A 21,369-nucleotide genomic window follows, 5' to 3' on the forward strand; every position below is an offset into this window, starting at 1 on the left:
TCTCTCCCTTTTATGCAAGTTAGCTAAGTTATATGTAAGTAAACGTTAACTAGCTTAACCTAACTTAGACAAATAAAGTTAGACTAGCAATAAATAACAGAAAAAAACAACATATTTTTACACCTTATAGTTATAGATCAAACTAAGTTAGACTAGCAATAAACGGTTGTCGGCGGGACGGGAGGATGAAGGCCGAGGCGAGAGATAGTCGGTGCGGCACCTTTCACCAGTAACAACGGATTATCTGTGAATCCCAGTTGTCTCCGACGAAAGTTTATAAAACTATCACGAGTAAAATGATCACTACAGAGGCGGGTTTGGCTGGTGATCCTCAGCTCTCCATCAAGGTGGCTCTTCACAAAATTAATCCACCTCTTCTTGATGTCGTCGTTTTTAGGAAATTTAAACAAGGACACCGATCTGTTTTGCAAATGATTGCATCCAAGTAGTACGCATTTCCGTGACGAAGGCATGGCTAGATAGCAAACTGTAGGCTGTAGTAACTGATAATAGTACTGACAGTAACTCGCAAATGAGCGCCAAACTGATGCGAATGTGCTCTATTTATATTGTTAGAGGGATCAGTATCAGTGCGTCATCGAGTAGGGGCGTGTCCAAGAGCTCCAGTGCGTCATCGAGCCCTGTTTTAGACCCGCCCAAAAAATCCGTGAAATTGCCAGGGTGAAAAACTGTTTAACGGTCTAACTCCACAATTCAGTACTTCACAGTTCACAGTCTTTGTAATATGTTTTAGCAATACATTTCTAACCTTTAGAATGTGTTTAGAATGTTTTGTTAAAATTGCCTTTACAGGGACTTTAACATTTACCTGTCAAACTGTTGGTCAGGCGAAGGTGACTGGTTTTATTAAAAATAATATATTTTAGGAAAAATATTATTCTAATTATTGATAGCACATGCAGATCAAATAACACAAAAAAATTGGAGAAACAAGCAAGTGACGATCAAATCATAGGATCAAATGCACCTAAGCGAGTGACGTCATTCCTTATGTACGCGGTTTGTATCACAGTCTATGGTTTGTATCCATGGCAACGCTCAGCTGCTTAGCGTAGTGACAGTTAACGGTCCTCCTCAGACGCAGCCTTATTGTGTTTTCTCTGTCCGTCGTCTGTCTAAAGGTATTTTTAATTTTTAGGTTATTATAAATTAGTTACCATAACCACTGTCCGTCTTTAAATTATATGAAAATGTTACCTTTTAAAACGTTTGCTGAAGTTGTCCGCAATGTACCGCTGATAACCGTTATGCCTAACACTACGCTAACGTTAAATGTAGCTGAAATGAGACAACGTTATATTCCACTTGGATAAAATCATAACTGAATATGTTTATTTTGTTGTTTTAGGGCCAAAGGGGGAGAATTGCCATCGGATTAATCCCACAGCTGACCGACAAACACACACACACACACACACACACACAGCTGCCAGCGCATTTGAAGACACATGTGAACTTCGTTTCAGCTGGAAACTTGGCAACTACACACACACACGCACTTTTTTTGTTTATGAAAATAAAAGTATTTTTGTTTCCTGATATTCCTTGTGTTTGTTCCTTGGTTGTTCGATTTTGTGTTATCAGACTAATGCTACACTATAAAAGGGTCTTAAGATGTTAAAAGGACTTCTAGTGAACGTTCCGAAAAGGTCCCCGAAAGTTTTCTAAACGTCCCGCGAAGGTCCCTCGGGACGTCCCGCGAACGTCCCCCACGACGTCCTGCGAACGTTTAAAGAACCCTACACGAAGACGTTCAGGGGACGTTCGCAGTGGACGTTCTGGGGACGTTATTTTGTTAGCTGGGGAGGACGGAGGACGGGGGGGGAAGCAGGATTCTTCTAGCTAAGTGGCTAGCTTTCTTTGGCATGAGTATTACATGAGGAACGATTATATCTTCATATTGCCCAGTGACGTGGAGATTATGGTGAAATAGATTCTGTTTTATGCCAGCGTATGAAGATTCCATTTATCAAGGGTCCATTTGAGCCCGAACACTGCCTTATCCAATGATTTGCGGTGCTGGGTTGATATTTTCACGTGTGGAGTGAGTGTTTTGCAGTGTACACACGAGTGTGGGACCCCTGCGGACCGTTCGGGTGATCGAGTGGATAAACACCCTTGATGTAACTGCGCCAGCTCATGGAATCCAGTCCTGTGAGTACAAACTACAGAGTTATTGTTGACATCTTCGTCTGTTCTCCTGTCTGTGCTGAAGCATATCAGAGCTGCTGAACCGAGTATACCTCCTGTTGAACTGAGTCCATCTTCTGCCGTAATACAGCCCTGTGAGTACAAAAGACAGAGTTAATGTTGACATCTTCGTCTGTTCCCCGTCTGTGTTGAAGCACATCAGAGCTGTTGAACTGAGTCTGCCTTCTGCTGTCATCCAGTCCTGTGAGTACAAAATACAGAGTTATTGTTGACATCTTCGTCCGTTCTCCTGTCTGTGCTGAAGCACATCAGAGCTGCTGAACTGAGTCTGCCTTCTGTCGTAATCCAGCCCTGAGAGTACAAAATACAGAGTTAACGTCGACATCTTCGTCTGTTCCCCGTCTGTGCTGGAGCACATCAGAGCTGTGAACGGAGTATACTTCCTGCTGTGATCCAGTCCTGTGGACAAGAAGTACAGAGCCAACGTGTGTTGGAGAGACACAGAGAGACCGCTTGATTTTAAAAGAGACATTCCTTTAATAAATAAAAGTTCAACTGTATCTCCTGTTGTCTGGCCTCTTCTGTCCTGCGGGGTAGCTCCTCAAGGGGGCGTGGTAGTTCGGGGGTGTTTGTTGGCTGGTTCAGTAGCAACAAACCCCCTGGCCTGTGACACTACCATACCTCGTGAGCTAAACGTTGTTAAAGGAACACTCCGACTTTTTGGGACTTTAGCCTATTCACCTTATCCCCCAGAGTTAGAAAAGTCCATACATACCTTTTTCATATCCCAGCGTGCTATAAGTCTGTTTGACGCACCCACCGCTAGCTTAGCACAAAGACTGGATGTAAATGGTTGCAGCTAGCATACTAATCCAAATAAGTGACAAAATAACGCAAACATGTTTCTATTTACATGTTGTGATTTGTATAGTCACAGAGTGTACAAAAAACGAAGTCACATGAGACACAGACATATTTTAACCGTATAAATACTGGGAACTATTTTCTCTGAAGGCGACTATATTCTCTGAAGACGAAGCACTGCTACTTGGGCGGAGTGATAACCGCAGCACCTGAGACGCGCCGTGGTGAGGAGCAGAGAGCGCGTCTTAGGTGCTGCGGTTATCACTCCGCCCAAGTAGCAGTGCTTCGCCTTCAGAGAATATAGTTCCCAGTATTTATACGGTTAAAATATGTCTGTGACTTCGTTTTTTGTACACTCTGTGACTATACAAATCACAACATGTAAATAGGAAAATGTTTGCGCTATTTTGTCACTTATTTGGATTGGTATGCTAGCTGCAACCATTTACATCAGTCTTTGTGCTAAGCTAGGCTAGCGGTGGGTGCGTCAGATAGAGTTACAGCACGCACGGAGATGAAAAAGGTATGTATGGAGCTATGGACTTATCTAACTCTGGGGGATAAGGTGAATAGGCTAAAGTTTCAAAAAGTCGGAGTGTTCCTTTAAAACTAATGACACATATTTCCAATCGTATAGACAACATACTAGGCCTATACATAATAATTTCCCTCAAAACTAGCCTTTGTCCGCACTCAACAAAATACATTTATCTCTATGAGCTGGTAGCTGCACTGTAAAAAATGATTTTGTGGTGAAGTAAATACTACTGAAAAAAAAAAACAATGTAATTTACATGAAAAAGTTAGTTCAGGCAAGAATTTAAAAAACTAAGTAAATTCCATATCAGTACTTAATTCAAGCGAGTAGAAATGAAAGCATAAATATCAACTTAATAAAATTAAGTAAAAATTACTCAACTTTTCTGGGGTTCCCATCATGCACTGGACCTTCAATAATTAATGAGGTTGATTTTTCACTGGTTTCCAGCTGTATTTACACTGTTTTATCATTGCTTTTGTTGTTAGGATTATAGTAACTTGCCATTTCGAGTAAATTTTCTGCTCAAAATGACACATTCAAACACAAAAACGATCCATCAAATGTTACCGTCATTGTGTATTTTCTACCAAGTATTGAGGTCTTTGCAATCACATGATGTTTAGCATCTGACATGATGTAGTATAAATTACTTAGAAGTTCTAAGTAAAGCACACACTGGTATAATTCAATATTATTGTTTGAGTGAAATGTAATGCAAAGGAAATTTCAACTAATTTGATATTACTCAACCTTTTACTAGCCAAGTTAAAATTTCTTATTTTCTTTGTTACTTTCACTTGACTAGGTTAAGTAAAGATTACTTAATTCCATATTCCAAGTAAATTTAACTTAAATATTTTTAAATAAAGCTACTGAGTTGCCTAGCTTTTTTCAAGTAAATCCTACTCCAAATTTTTTTCAGTGTGAGAGACCAGTCAGAAGGGACTGTCTATAAAGTGCAAAACCCGAAAAAGTGTTACGTAAAGTAAATAATTTAATAACTAAGTCAATAACTTCAATGTTACAGTGTAATGCCATCAAATTCAGTTCAGACATCACTTCTATTTTGATGGTTATAGGCTACTACACCAGTTTTTTTTTAATATTATTATTTATATCAACTTCACTGCTTTATAAACTTAACTGTTATACAATGCAATGTCATATTGGCTGTACAGTGCCACAGTGAAGTTAACATATTTCTTTAAACTAACAGTGCTGTAGTATAACCATGCAGCAGGAGAGCAGTGATGTCTGAACTGAATTTGATGGCATTACACTGTATAACATTGAAGTCATTGACTACTTTTGTAGTAGCCTAATTTTCGGGTTTTACACTTTGCAGACGGTCGAGCTTCACCCACGGAAATGGTCGAGCAATAGGCTATACGGAAAAACACGATAGCCTATTCTACATTCATTTTAACCAATAATAAAAAAAAAATGATTGCAACTTTCAGACACGACTTTCTTCTCACGTTAATAGTTAAAGTCCCCGTGAACCAGAAGTTAAAAACAACTTAACTCCAGTGTTGTGACGTGTTTCCAAGTGAAACGAAATATTGAACAGAGGGCAGGGTTTTACTTTAGCGCTCCTCCTCTCCATCTCTGCTCATAGCAGACTAACGGTTCGAGGGGACTGGTTATAAACGTTTTCAACCCAGGCCGTCAAACTGCCTTCATCAGAGAAGGAGCACCATTCCAGACCGGAAGTAGCTTTTCAGATTTTGATTAAAGGAAATTTACCACGGAAAACATTTTTTTTCTTCTGTGTATTAACTTGCACTGATTAATTGTTCACCACAAGACTAGTAATATGTGCTAACAAAGTAAATAGGGTCAATTTTGATTTCATGTCGACTTTATGGCGTTTTCTATGGCGTTATTTTAATGACGTCGAGAGCGCATCAAATGCTCGAGCAGAAATCTCTCCGTCCGCTCACAACAGGTGTTGTGCCAAATTTCGACTCCCTGTCAAATTATTACTTTAGCTGAAAATGGACTAGGACAAAAATTCAGCCCTGGAACTGCAACACCAACCCACATTACCATCCACAGCCCCACACACAGACACAGATATTTTAATGTGAGGTAGTTATGGGGGTAGAGAAAATCCCCAGAGAAAATTTGGATTTCCCTGACCTATGTGCAATTTAATACTTTTGAAGGTAAAAAAAAAATGGATATGAAATAGCTTTAAAACCATATCAGTGGGCATTAGATTATTTGTCAACACCTGCTCTCTCCTCATCTCCATCTTTCTTTGTCTCTCAGTCTCCTTAACCTGCCCTATTTCTTCCCCTCCAAAAGCTGAACTTTGACTGATTGTCTTTTCATTTTCCCGGACGTCGAGGTCATTTCCGTGATCTGGGAAAAGCCTGTAAACATCCTGGCAGAAAGCGATGCATAAGGATGTAGTGTAAACAGATGTAAGATATGCAAGGGATTACGGGCTTTTCCCAAATCAAAAAGTGACCTCGACGTCCGGGTTAGCGGGAGCATAAGCCATCAGGCAAGTGTTATTTAAATAAACTCCTGATGTACTTATAAAAGAGGCATTGGGAAGTTTGTGAGTACAGAACCTATTTGGATTATTGTTGAAGTTTGGTACCATTCTTGGCATTATTAGTGGGGTAATTTACGAGATACAACTTTTGGATACATTAATGTCTGGACTAAGCCATTCGGCTGATATCTCTAAATAAGCTCTAACTAATGTTCGACCAAGGGAAAAAAGCTTCTGGTGGGGTGTTTGGCTCGAGGTCATGGTGCAAAGGACCCTAGGTTGAAATTACGCACCATCCCTTTAACTAAAGGTATACCATTTCTTTGCATGAAAACACTTCATAAGGTATACTTTACTAAGTACTTTTCAGGGAAAGACATATTAACAATAAGGTACAGCTTAAGGTATAACTTAAGAATGACGTAGCCTTAAGTTTTCGGAAATCCAGCCCTGGTTAGATTAAAACAATCATAAAACCATCATATTTAAAAATATGATATGATATTTTATTTTAATAAATTATCATAAATTATAAACTGTATAGCAATTTTAAATGATTATGTCCTGTAAAGACGTATTAATTATCTCGCTCAAGCAGTGTAAAAAAACTTGCAGAATCTTTACTTTTTAAGATAGGCTATTTTTCTGTATTTTTTAAATGAACATTTCAAGTATAGTTATAGTATAGTTATTGAACAAAATAATAGTATAGCCTAGTTATTAAACAAAAATTAATTTTATTGATTTTAAAGAAAAGTGATCGTTATGAAATAGTATAAACTTATTTATAACATATTATTCAAAACATATTACAAAGTAGTAAGTTTAGGCTACCCCAGAATGTTGGGTAAACTTAGGTAAAGTTGGTTTTATTTTTTCACATTCACAGACTTCTGCATTCAATAACTCGTGAACTAAACGTTGTTACTACACAAATAACACCTAACACATAACTACACATATAACAACAGCAGCTACAACCTAACTTTCCTCAAAACGAGCTTTCCTTCGCAGTGGACAAAATACATTGATCTATGCGGCGCGCATGCGGCTGTGAAACAGATCCGAAGGGACCAGTCAGTAACAGTCCAAAACACACTATAGTGACACCAAATACAGTTCACACGTCACTGCTGTCCTGGTTATACAATTATTTTGCATTTATCTAAACAAAGTGTTATATAACCAGCAGGCCAGCAGTGATGTGTAATCTGGATTTGGCAATAATACAAAGAATTACAGTGAAGTTTTTGAATATTTTGTAGTAACACTTCTCGGGGTTTGCCCTTCACAGCCGCTTGCGCATGAAGATCCTAGTTTTGAGGAAAATTAGGTTGTAGCTGCTGGTGTTATATGTGTTGTGTGTAATTTGTGTAGTAACAACGTTTAGTTCACTAGTTATTGAACGCGGAAGTCTGTGAATGTGAGATTATAAAACGTACTCGGTTACTAACGTAACCTCGGTTCTCTCTAGAGAGGGAACGAGTACTGCGTAATAGCTTACGCTAGGGGAAAAACTCTTTTCCGCGAGATATTGAAGCCAAAAATTATCCTTAATTTTTTATTAATGTAAAACGCTTTGCAGCAGCAAGCAGACCTAGGCGAAACAGCTCGCGCGCCTATTGGTTGCTCTGCAGCAAATGCAGCAGCCTATCGAGAGAGACTCTGCGTGACGCAATGACCAATGGGGGCAATTCGCGCCCATATCGTCACGTCCCGCCAGAAGGGGCGTGGTCTCACCCTATAAATATGCTCGTTAGGCTGATACAAGCTGGTTTTTATCACTGAAGCGAACCAGAGCGTATTCCAAGCACGGCAAGATACGCAGTACTCGTTCCCTCTCTAGAGAGAACCGAGGTTACGTTAGTAACCGAGTACGTTCTCTTACGAGAGTATCTCTCGTACTGCGTAATAGCTTACGCTAGGGGAACACAATGCAACACGCCGTGCGTACAGGGATCCAACACCAAAGTCCCGGGGGCCGAAGCCCAGGGCTCATGTAATGCATAATCACCATAAACTCACATAGAGTGGGGGAAGAGAGGCTGGAAGCGTCATTCCCTATAAAAACGCACCCAGCGGGGCTATTATAAGACAACAAAACGCGCAGCCAGGGTGAAAGCTTTCAGCCTGATCTGGGTGGCCATACGTGTTTCAACACTCATGGGGCTGCAGTAAACTCAGCATCTGGGCCGCACAGCGGGGCAGATAGCACTGAATTTAGACCGCCAAAAGCTTAGCTTGTAAGGCGGGTACCTCCAGGTTATAGTATTTTATAAATGTAGACGGCGAGGCCCAGCCCGCGGCCGTACAGATATCTTGCAGGGAAACCCCGCTTGACCATGCCCACGAAGAGGCCACGCCTCTCGTGGAGTGCGCCCTGACACCCAAGGGGCACTGTAGGCCCTTCGCAGAGTAAGCGAGCGCAATGGCATCCACTATCCATCTGGATAGGCTCTGTTTTGAGGCGGCGAGTCCCTTGGAACGCCCGCCAAACAAAACAAAAAGCTGCTCCGTCTGTCTGAAAACAGACGAGCGTGACACGTAAGCTCTCAATGCCATCCTCCTCCTCACTGAGAACCGGAAGGGCGCACAGGGAAATTACCTGGGCCCTGAACGGTGTATTGAGGGATTTCGGGACATACCCGTGCTTCGGTTTGAGAATGACCTTCGAGTCATTAGGCCCAAACTCCATACACGACGCGCTTACTGAAAGCGCCTGTAAGTCCCCTATGCGCTTCACTGAAGCGAGAGCCATGAGAAACACTGTTTTGAACGACAGGTGTTTCATGTCCACCAGCTGGATTGGCTCGAACGGGGCGCCTTTCATGGCCTCCAGGACCGTGGAAAGGTCCCACGTCGGGACTGAAGGGGGCCTGGGAGGGTTCAGCCTCCGAACTCCCCTAAGGAAACGCACGACTAAGTCGTTTTTCCCCAGCGACTGGCCAGACACCGGTTTTGCAAACGTTGCTATGGCCGCCACATATACTTTGAGCGTGGATGGGGTCCTGCCCTTATCCAGTAGCTCTTGAAGGAAGGAAAGCACTTCCGAAACCCCGCATTCCACAGGTGAAAAGCTCTGGGCTTGACACCATGCAGAGAAAACAGACCATTTCGAGGAGTAGAGCCGCCTGGTAGACGGAGCTCTAGCCTGCGCGATCGTGTTTAACACTCCTTCTGGGAGGCTAGCGGGTACCCGTTGATGGGCCATGCGTGCAGGGACCACAACTCCGGGCGAGGGTGCCAAATCGAGCCCTCCGCCTGAGAGAGGAGGTCTCTCCTCAATGGTACAGGCCATGGGGCAGTGCTGGTCAGCTGCATCAGGGCAGGGAACCACGTCTGGTTTGTCCAGAGCGGAGCTACGAGCAGCACTGGGCATTTGTTCTTCCTGATTCGTTCCAACAGCTGAGGCAGGAGCTAGACAGGAGGAAAAGCATATAGGGGGCAGCGGGGCCAAACATGAGCCAGCGCGTCCTTGCTTTTCGAGAAAAACTCCGGGCAATGAGCGTTTTCGTGGGACGCGAATAGGTCCACCTGTGCTCTGCCGAACGTTTTCCACAGCAGCTGGACCGTCTGCGGGTGCAGCGACCATTCCCCTGCTGGAACATTGTTCCTGGACAGTCTGTCTGGTCCCACATTCAGGTGACCAGGCACGTGCGCCGCTCTCAGTGAGAGCAGGTTGTGCTGAGCCCAGACCAGAAGGCGTTCCGTCAGCCTGTGAAGGTTTCGTGACCTGACGCCGCCCTGGCGATTTATGTATGCCACCACTGACATGTTGTCCGACCGGACCAAGACGTGGTGGCCTGTTACCTGGGGACAAAAACGCCGTAGCGCTTTGTCGACTGCTATCATCTCCAAGCAGTTTATGTGAAGGAGCTTTTCCCGTTCTGACCACAGGCCAGCTAGCGGTCTGCCCTCGAGCAGCACTCCCCACACCGAGGTGGAGGCGTCCGTAGACACCACCTTCACACTCGAAGCGGTCCCCAGACTCACACCTGACTGATACCAGTCGGTTATTTTCCAAGGTTCCAGAGCTGAAACACACTGAAGGTCGACCCTGAGACGAAACAGACCCGCTGTCCATGCCCTGGGTGGAACCCGCGCTTTCAGCCACATCTGCAGTGGGCGCATGCGGAGCAAGCCCAACTGGAGTACAGAGGCTGCTGAGGCCATCAGCCCCAGCATTTTCTGAAACCTTTTTAGCGGAACTATCGCGCCATGGCGGAAGGATTTCACGCCGCGCTGAATATTTAGCGCGCGCTCTGGTGACAGGCGTGCTGTCATGGACAGCGAGTCCAACACGGTTCCCAGAAAGGAAATTTTCTGACTGGGAGACAGTGAGCTCTTCGTCCAATTGACTGTGAGGCCCAGCTCCTCGAGGTGCTCGAGTAATGCGGCCCTGTGTTCTATGAGCTCCGATCGTGATCGAGCTAGAATCAGCCAATCGTCCAAGTAGTTCAGGACTCGCATGCCCTGAAGTCTCAGGGGTGCGAGCGCCGCGTCCATGCACTTCGTAAATGTACGAGGTGCTAGGGACAGGCCGAACGGCAGGACTGTGTATTGATATGCCTGGCCCTCGAAGGCGAATCTCAAAAATCGCCTGTGATGGGACGCTATTTGTATTTGGAAATAGGCGTCTTTCAGATCTATCGACATAAACCAGTCCCCGTGGCGCACTTGCGCGAGGATTTTCCTGGTCGTAAGCATTCTGAACTGGCGTTTGACAAGCACTCTGTTCAGCTGTCGTAGATCTAAAATGGGTCTGAGACCCCCATCCTTTTTCGGTACCAGAAAATATCTGCTGTATAGGCCCCCTTCGCTCTGAGCCTGAGATAAAGGTTCTATAGCCCCTTTGCTCAGTAGTTTCGCTATCTCGGCACGAAGTAGATGAGACACTTCGTTTTTCACCGTAGTTTCGACGCGCGCCGTATAACGGCGCGGGCGTCGAGCGAATTGTAGCGAATAGCCTCTCTTTATAGTGTTCAGCACCCATTCTGATACCCCGGGAAGCTTTGACCACACATCTGCATGAATAGCTAGGGGCAGAATGAAATCCGGGCTCTGATCGCGGCAAAACGGCAGCTCGAGAGCCCGTGCATACTGGGAACACAACACCGTGTTTACAGCGTTCGAGGCGGGGGGCGCGCTGATCACAGCGGGCGGCCTGACCGCGCTCAGCTTTTTTATGGCAGATTGTGCTGAAAAAGCGAGCGGGGGAGATCCCGTAGGAATCGGCGTGTCTGTGACAAAATGTGGGCGCGGGGCTGCGGGCACATTTAATACACTGAAAACACTGTCGTTCATGGCCGACTGAATGTGTGTTGGTTTCGTTTTTACAGAAACCAAGGGACACGCAGCATGTAGTGTGAGCGGGCATGGTGACATGGGCGCGTTTACTACATTGTTTGCACAATCGACCGGAGTCGATTTTATTTGTGCTAGCCCTGCACCGTGGCGGGCTGTGTCTGTGTGTGTGAATGGGCACTGGGTGGGCATTCTTACAACACTTATAACACCATCGGCCGTGGCCGGAACACCAGAAAATGCACTCTTTATTGAATTTATCTGGGTAGCCGTAAAAACGGCTTTTGTGCGCAGGCAAACGGGCTGAGACACCGGCTGGCTCACTGCGAAATACACTGGGACAGTCGCGATGTTTGGAACTGACCGAGCGAGAAGTTTTGGTGGAAATCCGGCCGCAGCGGGATCTGAACACCGTCGCTTTCCTAGAATGGCTAGGAAGATTTTGAGGCCTCGGGCTTGATCTCAATCCTCGGCCGGGGCCCGCGCTGAGGGGGGCAGCGTCCAGCAGAGCGAGAGCGCGGTTTTTGGTCTCGGGCGTGGCGGCGCTGTGAAGCGGCGGCGGCGGGCGGTGCAGGCTGCGGCTGAGAACTGCGAGCAGACGGCTGTTTTGAGCGACCTGCAGCGGAGCTCGAGCGCTTCGGAAGGAAGTGCTTCATGGCCTGCGAAGTCTTTTGCACCTCCATGAATCTGTCCGCGAAATCTTTGACGGCAGATCCGAAAAGGCCCGCTTGTGAAATGGGCGCGTCGAGGAACACAGAGCGCTCGGCTTCCGTCATCTCGGACAGCGTCAGCCATAAATGTCTCTCAGCCACGGTGAGAGAGGCCATATTCCGTCCTATGGCCTGTGCAGCGGCTTTAGTAGCGCGAAGAGCGAGGTCTGTAGCGCTTCTCAGGTCCGCCACGCAGATCGCTCTGGGTCCTTCCTCGTCCAATTTAAGGAGAAGGTCGGCCTGATAGATCTGCAGGATAGCCATAGTGTGCAGCGCTGAAACTGCTTGCCCGGCGGCGGTGTAAGCGCGACCGTGCAAGGTTGACGTCACTCGGCAGGCTTTAGAGGGTAGCGTCGTGTGAGCGCGCCGTCCAGCGGAGGGCGGGCAGAGATGAGACGCTACAGCTGGTTCCACAGGAGGAACAGAAAGGTATCCTCTGTCCTTCGCGCCATCCACAGAGGAGAAAGCAGCAGAGGCAGAGGTACGCAGCCTGGCGGAGAAGGGGGCGTTCCACGATTTAGTCACTTCCTCGTGGAGTTCCGGGAGGAAGGGCGCGGGCCGCGATTTCGACGGAGCCTCGTCATTTCCGAGAAAGCGTCCGTCCATTCTGTTGCGCGGCGGCTGCGCGGGCGCCTCCCAATCGAGGCCGATGCTTTCCACGGCCTGAGAGAGCAGACGCATCAGCTCAGTCTCAATGCCGGTTCTCTTACCAGTGGGCTGGCGGGAAACGCTAGCGGAGGGGAGATCCACGGAGCTCGCCCAATCCTCACTATCGGATGCCAGAAGAGAACACGCCTCGGTGGGTTCGTCAAACTCGTGGATGGACGCGGCGGCAGGCGGCGGCCGTTGTCCGTCAGTGAGCGACTCGAGCGAAACCGGCGAAGCTGGCGGGCGAACCGGCGAGCTTTGGCGGGCTGGAGAAAGCTCGGGAGCGCGCTGGGCGCGGCGCTTCTTGCGGCGCGGCACCACGGCGGGCTGCGGTGAAGGCTCGGAGAATGATGCCAGGCGAGTCCTCAGAGTCACCATGGGCAACAGCTCGCAATGAGGGCATCCGCCGCCAGCGAGCGCGAGAGCCACGTGATCCTCACCTAAACAGGAAACACAGATGACGTGCCGGTCTCCATCGCTGAGCGGGGCGCGGCACGAGCCACAGGAAGGCATCTTTAAAAAGACGCAGCTCTTTTGTGAGAGAAGTGTGAGTCGCGAAGTAAGCTGACAAACACTCTCAACAGAGTAAATACACACAGAGTATGAAAAGGATATATAACGCCGGAAAGCGCAGCAGGTACGGCAGTTGAAGGCGGTGAGGCCAGCGACTCCAGAGCTCGTCCCGCTGAAAGGCTTGCTTCGACGGCGCGGCTTCTCACTCCGGATCCAGCGATGCGTGTGCTTCGCTGAAGAGGTAAAAATCAGCTTGTATCAGCCTAACGAGCATATTTATAGGGTGAGACCACGCCCCTTCTGGCGGGACGTGACGATATGGGCGCGAATTGCCCCCATTGGTCATTGCGTCACGCAGAGTCTCTCTCGATAGGCTGCTGCATTTGCTGCAGAGCAACCAATAGGCGCGCGAGCTGTTTCGCCTAGGTCTGCTTGCTGCTGCAAAGCGTTTTACATTAATAAAAAATTAAGGATAATTTTTGGCTTCAATATCTCGCGGAAAAGAGTTTTTCCCCTAGCGTAAGCTATTACGCAGTACGAGAGATACTCTCGTAAGAGAACCAACTTTACCTAACGTTAGGCCTAAGTGTTGGGTAAGGCAGGCCTCCATCACCACCTCATATATTTAACCTATGTTTTTTTGTTTTTTTAAACACGCTTATATACACATTTCATTTCAATTCATTTTCGAATTAAAACAGCAATAATTCAGATAGCCTATAGGCCCACGGCTAGTTTAAGTGAGCTGTGACTAAATTACTGAAACTGCGTCACGTTCGTCGTTCGCTAAGTCGACACTAAATAAAAACATCGTCTAATTATGTTTTATCATAAATGAACACAACATACAATGCGAGCGTTATAAAAAAAACAATAAAAAAAACATTTTATCGAGTATAAAGCAAAGCTGGACACAACAAATTGAAACTGCGTCACGTTCTTTGTTTGTTTACATTAGACCAGAAGAGACTGTTGATCGAGTATTAATGAACATACTGAGAGCAAAACAAAGAGAAGCTTCATTTTCATCACTTATGGAGAAGCTTTATTTTCACCACTTTCCGCCCTTAAACTGAATGCAGAATGTTCACACTTCCCTGATAATGGCGACTATTGCCCTGTCCCAAATGGAACCCTAAGCACTCGCGGTCTTCCTCTGAGTCCGCACTTTCGCGACGTAACGCCGCTTTGAATGTCGGGAAGAAGTCTGCTGTGGAGTCCGCACATAGACAGTATAAGAAATGGACAGAGCCATCTCATTGGAACTCAATTGAGACAGTTGAAGCCCATTTTTAGCGATTTCTGAGCACTTCCGTTCCTGACGCGCAGACTCAAACCGACTCAAACTAAGCTTGATGACGTGAGCAACCTGTCTGACAGACGTTAATCTTCTAGTAGCTGTGCGTAAAAATTGCCAACGTTAATCTTGCAGAGACGGGGAACTTGAGCAAAGAGTCCTTTATCGTGAGTGAGCAGGAGTAAGTATTCCGTTGCTTTTATGGACTCATTATCTATGTGCTTCTCCCTTGACGGGACGTCCCCCCGATTGCCTGCGAGCTTCTCCTCCTGTCTGTACGGTAATTTCTGTACAGCGCGACAGAGAGTCGAGTGGTTATGACGCAATCGTTAGCCTATTTTTACAAAATCTGTTTCTACAGGGCCATAATGTAACATAGAAGGTAATGGAGCCCTTTATACATTGTCGTGTTTCTTTAGAAATAAATAATGGACAAATGGAGTCTTTAAACGCCTCAGATGTAAAGTTATTCGCTGTCAAAGTGACGCCAAAATGAATGGGAGTCAATGGAAATGCTAACGCAAGTGAAGTTCTGCTACAACATGGCGGTACCCGGCCGGCTTCAACTTCCGGTCGATGGATTACCCCCTTGAGTCCGCATCAGTGTGGGCTCGGCAAAAGTGCGCATCAAGGGCGCAAATCGACCGCAGAGGGGGTGCTCGCGAGCACCCTTCTGAGATCTAAAAATGACAAATGGGACATACTGCGGTCTCACGGACTTAACGGACACGCACACGCGGCAGCCATTGTAAGTCCACAAGACCGAAAGTGCACATGAAGTGTGCCATTTGGGACAGGGCCTCAATAGTCGGTGTCGTGTCATAGCTGGGGCGTGGCGTGGGGGAAACCAGACAGTAAAAGAAAACGGGAAAACAACCCTTTTTTTGAAAACAACAAGCTGTAGAGTAGGACTGCGTTCCAGTCCAAAATTGTCGTGCCCTTCACTCGTAACTTCCGTCTCGTTCACTCCGATGTACGTCGTTGCATGAGTGCTCAACACTGATAGCCTACAATGTCATTATATATATCAGTGGTTATATCGAGTAGGGCGCCATATTAACTAAATTCCGTGTATCGTTTCTGAGAAAATCACATGATGGGAGGCAACTCATTTTTTTATCTGTTAAATTGCTTGCGAGTTTAAATGTGGTTGGTTGAAATATGTAGAGTGTTGGGTACTTTGAAAGTTTTCAAAGCAATAGGTGCATATGGGTCTAGGCTAAAACAAGGCTGAATTTGGGCTGTCAGTGAAAATCTAATAGACGTCTAAACGTAGCCCAAGAATAGACTAGTCATCAATTAGACGGCTATTAAACGACTACATTATATACATGAATAGACAACAAAATGATGGATAAAGGATTCTTTTCACTCAAATATAACAGGTTCTCATAATGAAAATCCATCCAAACAAATTAAATATAAAGGTTTTATTTAGAAAAAGATCATTAACAACAATCAAAACATAAAAATGACCAAATGAAATATTAAAATACAATATAAAATGATTATTAAAAAAAAGAAGGATCATCAACAACTTAAGATAATAAAATATAAAACTCTGTTGTTGCTGGGAAGTTGGTCATCACGGCATCTGCCAAATAAGAAAAAAATACAAGAAAAGCATTGTTGACAGTTTAACCAAAAGTGTGCATGGACTAATACATTCACCTGTACTGTGTGTGTGTGTGTGTGTGTGTGTGTGTGTGTGTGTGTGTGTGTGTGTGTGTGTTCTGTTTAGGTTTTAATGCACATCTGAGCTATTTGCATTATTGATATACTGCCGGATACATTGTATAATTGCTCATTTTATATAGCCAATAATTTGTATTTTTATGCTGTATTATAAAATTAATTTAAAAGTTTCAAACTTGAATGAATGAAGGCATTTTGAATGAAACTTCATCTGATGGTGCTTGTAAAATGACAAACAAAGATGAGAGCTTTAGTGAGGAAATGCTATTTGCATATCATAATGACCTAAAGAAAAGAGTAAAATATATTTGTGGCTTTCATAACACTTTTTAATATGTTGCACATGTTTCATGTTTACAACTTTGGACTCAGATAATTCGAGTTTAAAGGCACATAATGCATATATGCTCCTTAATATGGAGATTTCGGCCACATTTTCATGATATCATCACACAGTCGCTGCAGATTTATCAGCTGAACATCCATAATGTGAATCTCCTGTTCCTCCACATCTCAAAGCTGCTCTATTAGACTGAGACCTGGAGACAGTGGAGGCCATTTGAGTTTACTGAACTCACCGTCATGATAAATAAACCAGTTTGAGGTGATTTGAGCGTTTAAATGATGTTCAATTAAATACTAAGGGGCCCAAAGTGTGCCAAGATAATACCCCTCAGACAAGCAGCCTGACCCGCTGATACAAGACAGGATGATCCATGCTTTCATGTTATTTATGACAAACTCTGACCCTCCATCTGAATGTCCCAGCAGAAATCAAGACTCATCAGACAACGCGATATTTTTCCAATCTACTATTGTCCAGTTTTGGTGAGCCTGTGTGAATTGTATCCTCAGTTTGTGTGTCTTCCGCTGCTCATCTGCTCCAAGGTTTGACATATTGTGTGTTCAGAGATGCTCTTCTTCACCTCAGTTGTATCGAGTGTTTATCTGAGTTACTGTTGTATTTCTGTCAGCTGAACCAGTCTGGTCATTCTCCTCTGACCTCTGGCATCAACAAGACATTTTCTCCCACAGAACTGATGCTCACTGGATAATTTCTCTTTTTCGGACCATCCTCACTAGAGATGTACGCGTGAAAATCCCAGTAGAACAGCAGTTTCTGAAACACTGACACCAACAACCGTATCACATTAAAAGTCACTTAAATCAGCTTAATATAATATATGTTTTATGATTTTATCGGCAAAATTTAAGAACAAAACCAAATTTAGTTTTAGTAAAAAAAAAAAAAAAAAGCATTCTTACCCAAATAATTTTTTTCTTTATAAAATCCACATGTGCCTCTTTACAGCCTTGACAACCATTAATATGAGATCTAGGAGGGAGCGGGAATAAGGAAATGATCATGTGACTATGAGCTTGTCCCTGATTGGTGGAACTGGTGGTGTTACAACCCTCTCCATGTTACAATGCCCGATCTCCCTATTTGAGAAATTAATACAATCAGCAAATATTTGGTTTTCTGACGGTTTTTACAACGTTTATGTGATTGCTCTGGGTGTGAGAAAATCAGATCAGTTTTTAATGTCACCCTGCAATGTCATGAACAGTGTAAGGACTGGGCCAGGGTGAATCTGAATAACTAAATACCTTCGTGCTAAAATCCCAAAGCCTTTAGCCCCAAAAGGCCTGGAACTTGAAAACACACACACACACACACACACACACACACACACACACACACACACACACACACACCTCCCCCCACAGCTGACACCCACACTCAGGACAGAGCGTGGTGTCCGCTTACAAGACATTAAGACACTTTATGACATTTTTGGAATGTCTCAAAGGAACTTCTTTTCTTTAAAAGACATTCAACCAGATATATTTGATGTGTTTTTATGTGTGTCCATTTGCCCATGTCACATTGGAATAACTGTGACTTTATCATTATGCATTTTTACATTTAACTGTCTATTCCCAGTATTGTTATACGTCGTTCTTGGTCTTGTTTTAATTCTCATGATCCAGCGGAATTAATCAGATACAAGAAATTACAGTAAAAGTTATGATTCTATGTGCACCAGCTTTTGGGGACAGTAAGAACCAAAACTTAACATGCTGTCAGAGCCTGGGGCCTTAGATAACAGCATTTACGACCGCACCAGGAATGTCAGAGAAGTATCTCTCTCTCTCTCTCTCTCTGAATTCTAACCAAGGAGGAGAAATGAATCCTGTATTCATATATATATGCTATTATATATCCACTTGAGAATTGTATGAACGATGTATCTAAGTTCCCTATTTCATGAGTTGCCTTTCTGTGGTTTGGTCTATGTTTCTCGACAACTCTTAATTGGATAATGTTCAAACTTTGCCAACTAATGTTTAACCAAATCCATTGGTGGCAAGTTTGGTCTCGATAAACTCCAATCTTCGTTCCCCATTTGTTAATTGACATTACATTTTGCTAAACTTTGTGACACATTAGTATTATAAGAATTGTGAAGATTCTTCTCTTAAACAACCGACGAGATTAGGGTTTCAGATGTCTCTCTCTGGAGACAAAGGGCCATAAACCCAAAGTCCCGCCTGTAAACTTCCAACCCTCTAATTGGCCAAGCCAACAGGAAGAGGCTGGATTTCTCATAGTGTGATAAATGACGCTTCTCCTCTGCGCTCGTCTCTCTTCCTCCCGTGTCATGATGTAACGTCTCGCCTCCGGGCGAGCTCTTCGCCTTTCTTTTATTTGTTTCTAGTTTAGTTGTGTTTTTCATTTGTAGATAAGTCTCTGTGTTTAATTCCAATCGACGATTGAAAAGGAAACCCCGTGACCGTGACATATCTCTTCAGCAAATCCATCTACCAGGGACCTTTAAACGAGCGCGCGCTCTCTGTGAAGGAGAAACACGCGCACGTGACCACGTGACGCGCCGGACCGAGAGACACACACGCTTCTTCAAAAGCCATGGAAAGATGCAACGTTAACTCCGCGTGATTTCCCCGTAGAGATCTTTATTCCCTTTTTGTTAGTCAAAGTTTTGTTTTCCGTAGCCGACTCAGTTCACTTCCACGAAGTGAAACGAACTTAGCCGAACTATTTCCCTTTGGAAATGTTACAACAAAGACTGTAAACCTCCGTTCAACACGCGCGCCACGCAGCCCACGTGACGCTTCCTCACACCCAAAGGACTCAGCTCACGCGGCCAGACAGGGCCGTACAGGAATGTTTCGGCACAGACAGAGAGAAACCATAACATACGTTGATTGCAAGTATAAATCTCTTTATAGAGCTTCTAAGAAGTTTTAAGATGATGTTCCGTGTTGTAATCGGAGAGGTGAATGTCTTCCTGCCAATGAAATTCTCCCAATTTCTCTGTTCTCTCTCTCCCCATCCCCTTTCCTCTCTCTCTTACTTGCTCACGCGTGTACGTTATCCATTGTCCAAACTTTATGCATTTCTCGTTCATTGATGTCTTATTGTATTGTTCATTGTTGTCTATGTGTTTGTAAATACATATATCCCATGTAACCGTAGTAAATACATAAGTAGTCATGCCTTTATTAAATCCATTATATTCATTTTGATTGATGTTACTGTGTCTGCTCATACTCCAGGTCTCTGAAATGAATAGATCAAGCTACAGCTACGGCTTTATAAATTAAAAATACTTTTTAAAGAGTATGTGTTTATAGGGCAGAAAACCCAGTTCTTCTGGCCAGAGAATTGCGTTTCCTGAAATCCTATGAAGTAAGATGATATGTGGGATTCCCCCAATATTAATCTGACAATTGAGCTAATTAAATTTTACCTGTCTGTAAAACGTGATCTATGCAATCAACTTGTAGTTAAAATGCAAGGATACACGTATGCATGCAGGTAAAGTGATAGATCCTCCCTTAGAGGGAGAGTAAATTCAATGTAAGATTGATCTAATCCAAACATGTATGAATAATTATTAATTACCAATTATTAATTAATTTATGCAAATTCCCCACGGATTAGATCCGCCCTGAATCCTTACAACAGTCATTATGCTTTATAACAGCAGAAGTGCTGTGATTTAAGTTGCAAAAGTAGTTATTAAAGAGATGTATAGTAAAGTGTAACAGTGCAACACTTTTTCACACATCACTTAATTTACTGTTACTGTATGTGCTGTAACCCAGAGAAAGCAGCCGTAAACTTCATCAGAAATGAAACTACAACATCATTTGAGCACTAGAGGGAGAAATCATATTTCCACATAAACATGACATTATTACTATGAACTGACAATTGAGTTTACTGATGTTTATGACTGCTATTTACACATGTCTACTCTGATCATCAGTGGTATGATATTGATTTAACTGATAAATGGAGTAATCTGGTGGATTTATGAAGAACAGCAGCTAAAACTGCATCACAGCTGCAAGCTCAACCCCTAACATGTGTGTCCTGGAGAAGTGCACATATTTCAGTGCATATTTCACATATTTGTGCATTCATACAAGCAAGTATTGATTTCAGTGTATTTTCACAGACACTTATACAGATAAATATCTTCAGAGAGGTGGAAAATAAACTAAATTATTGCAATCTTCCACTACTTTAAGACTTGAGTAATACTATTTTATTCAACATATGCCTTTTACTTTAAATTTTACCATTTGAATCCCCAGGGATAATATAAAAGATACCAATTATTACCATAGGTTGTTAGTTTTAGAAAGCGTTTAGGCCAAACAACTCACTCTTTCCTCCACTCTTTCCTACACTCTTTCCTCCACTTGTGTTCTTGGACCATTTGACCACTTTCAGTTTATAATGTATATTTTCAGTATTAGGCTCCAGTGTTCAAGTAGCAAACAACGCAAGTGTGTGTACTGGGACAGGCCCAGAGAAATGACACACACACAGGGTGACGTAGCCAATAACACTTCCTGTGTTTCAGTATTATATGACGGATGGTGATGGTGTATCAACACCTACAGAATGGACTTCATAGTTTCAGTCAGAGGTGAACCAAGTTCAACCAAACACTTATTGTTATCTAGTACATTCAAAATGAAATAAATTATTAATAATAATACTGTTACAGTAAATATTCTGCACTGTGACTCCAGTATGTAAATACTATTTTTTTTCTAATGCAGAAGGTAAATGCCAAAA

At 43.9% G+C, this 21,369-nt stretch overlaps 3 protein-coding genes across 3 annotated transcripts in view; 2 read left to right on the plus strand and 1 right to left on the minus strand.

Moving 5' to 3' along the window:
* The window catches only part of LOC130086998 (SLAM family member 5-like), a 290,538-nt gene that overhangs the window by 194,480 nt on the left and 74,689 nt on the right, over nucleotides 1–21,369 (plus strand). The window lies entirely within an intron of this gene.
* Nucleotides 1–21,369, plus strand: part of LOC130086987 (uncharacterized) — a 170,394-nt gene that overhangs the window by 99,194 nt on the left and 49,831 nt on the right. The window lies entirely within an intron of this gene.
* Nucleotides 1–21,369, minus strand: part of LOC130086914 (uncharacterized) — a 308,209-nt gene that overhangs the window by 30,026 nt on the left and 256,814 nt on the right. The gene's annotated exons all lie outside the window — the stretch shown is intronic.

This window comes from Rhinichthys klamathensis, unplaced genomic scaffold (genome assembly GCF_029890125.1).
Source record: "Rhinichthys klamathensis goyatoka isolate OS25496 unplaced genomic scaffold, OSU_Roscu_1.1 h1tg000103l_1, whole genome shotgun sequence".
In the NCBI taxonomy this organism is placed as follows: domain Eukaryota; kingdom Metazoa; phylum Chordata; class Actinopteri; order Cypriniformes; family Leuciscidae; genus Rhinichthys; species Rhinichthys klamathensis.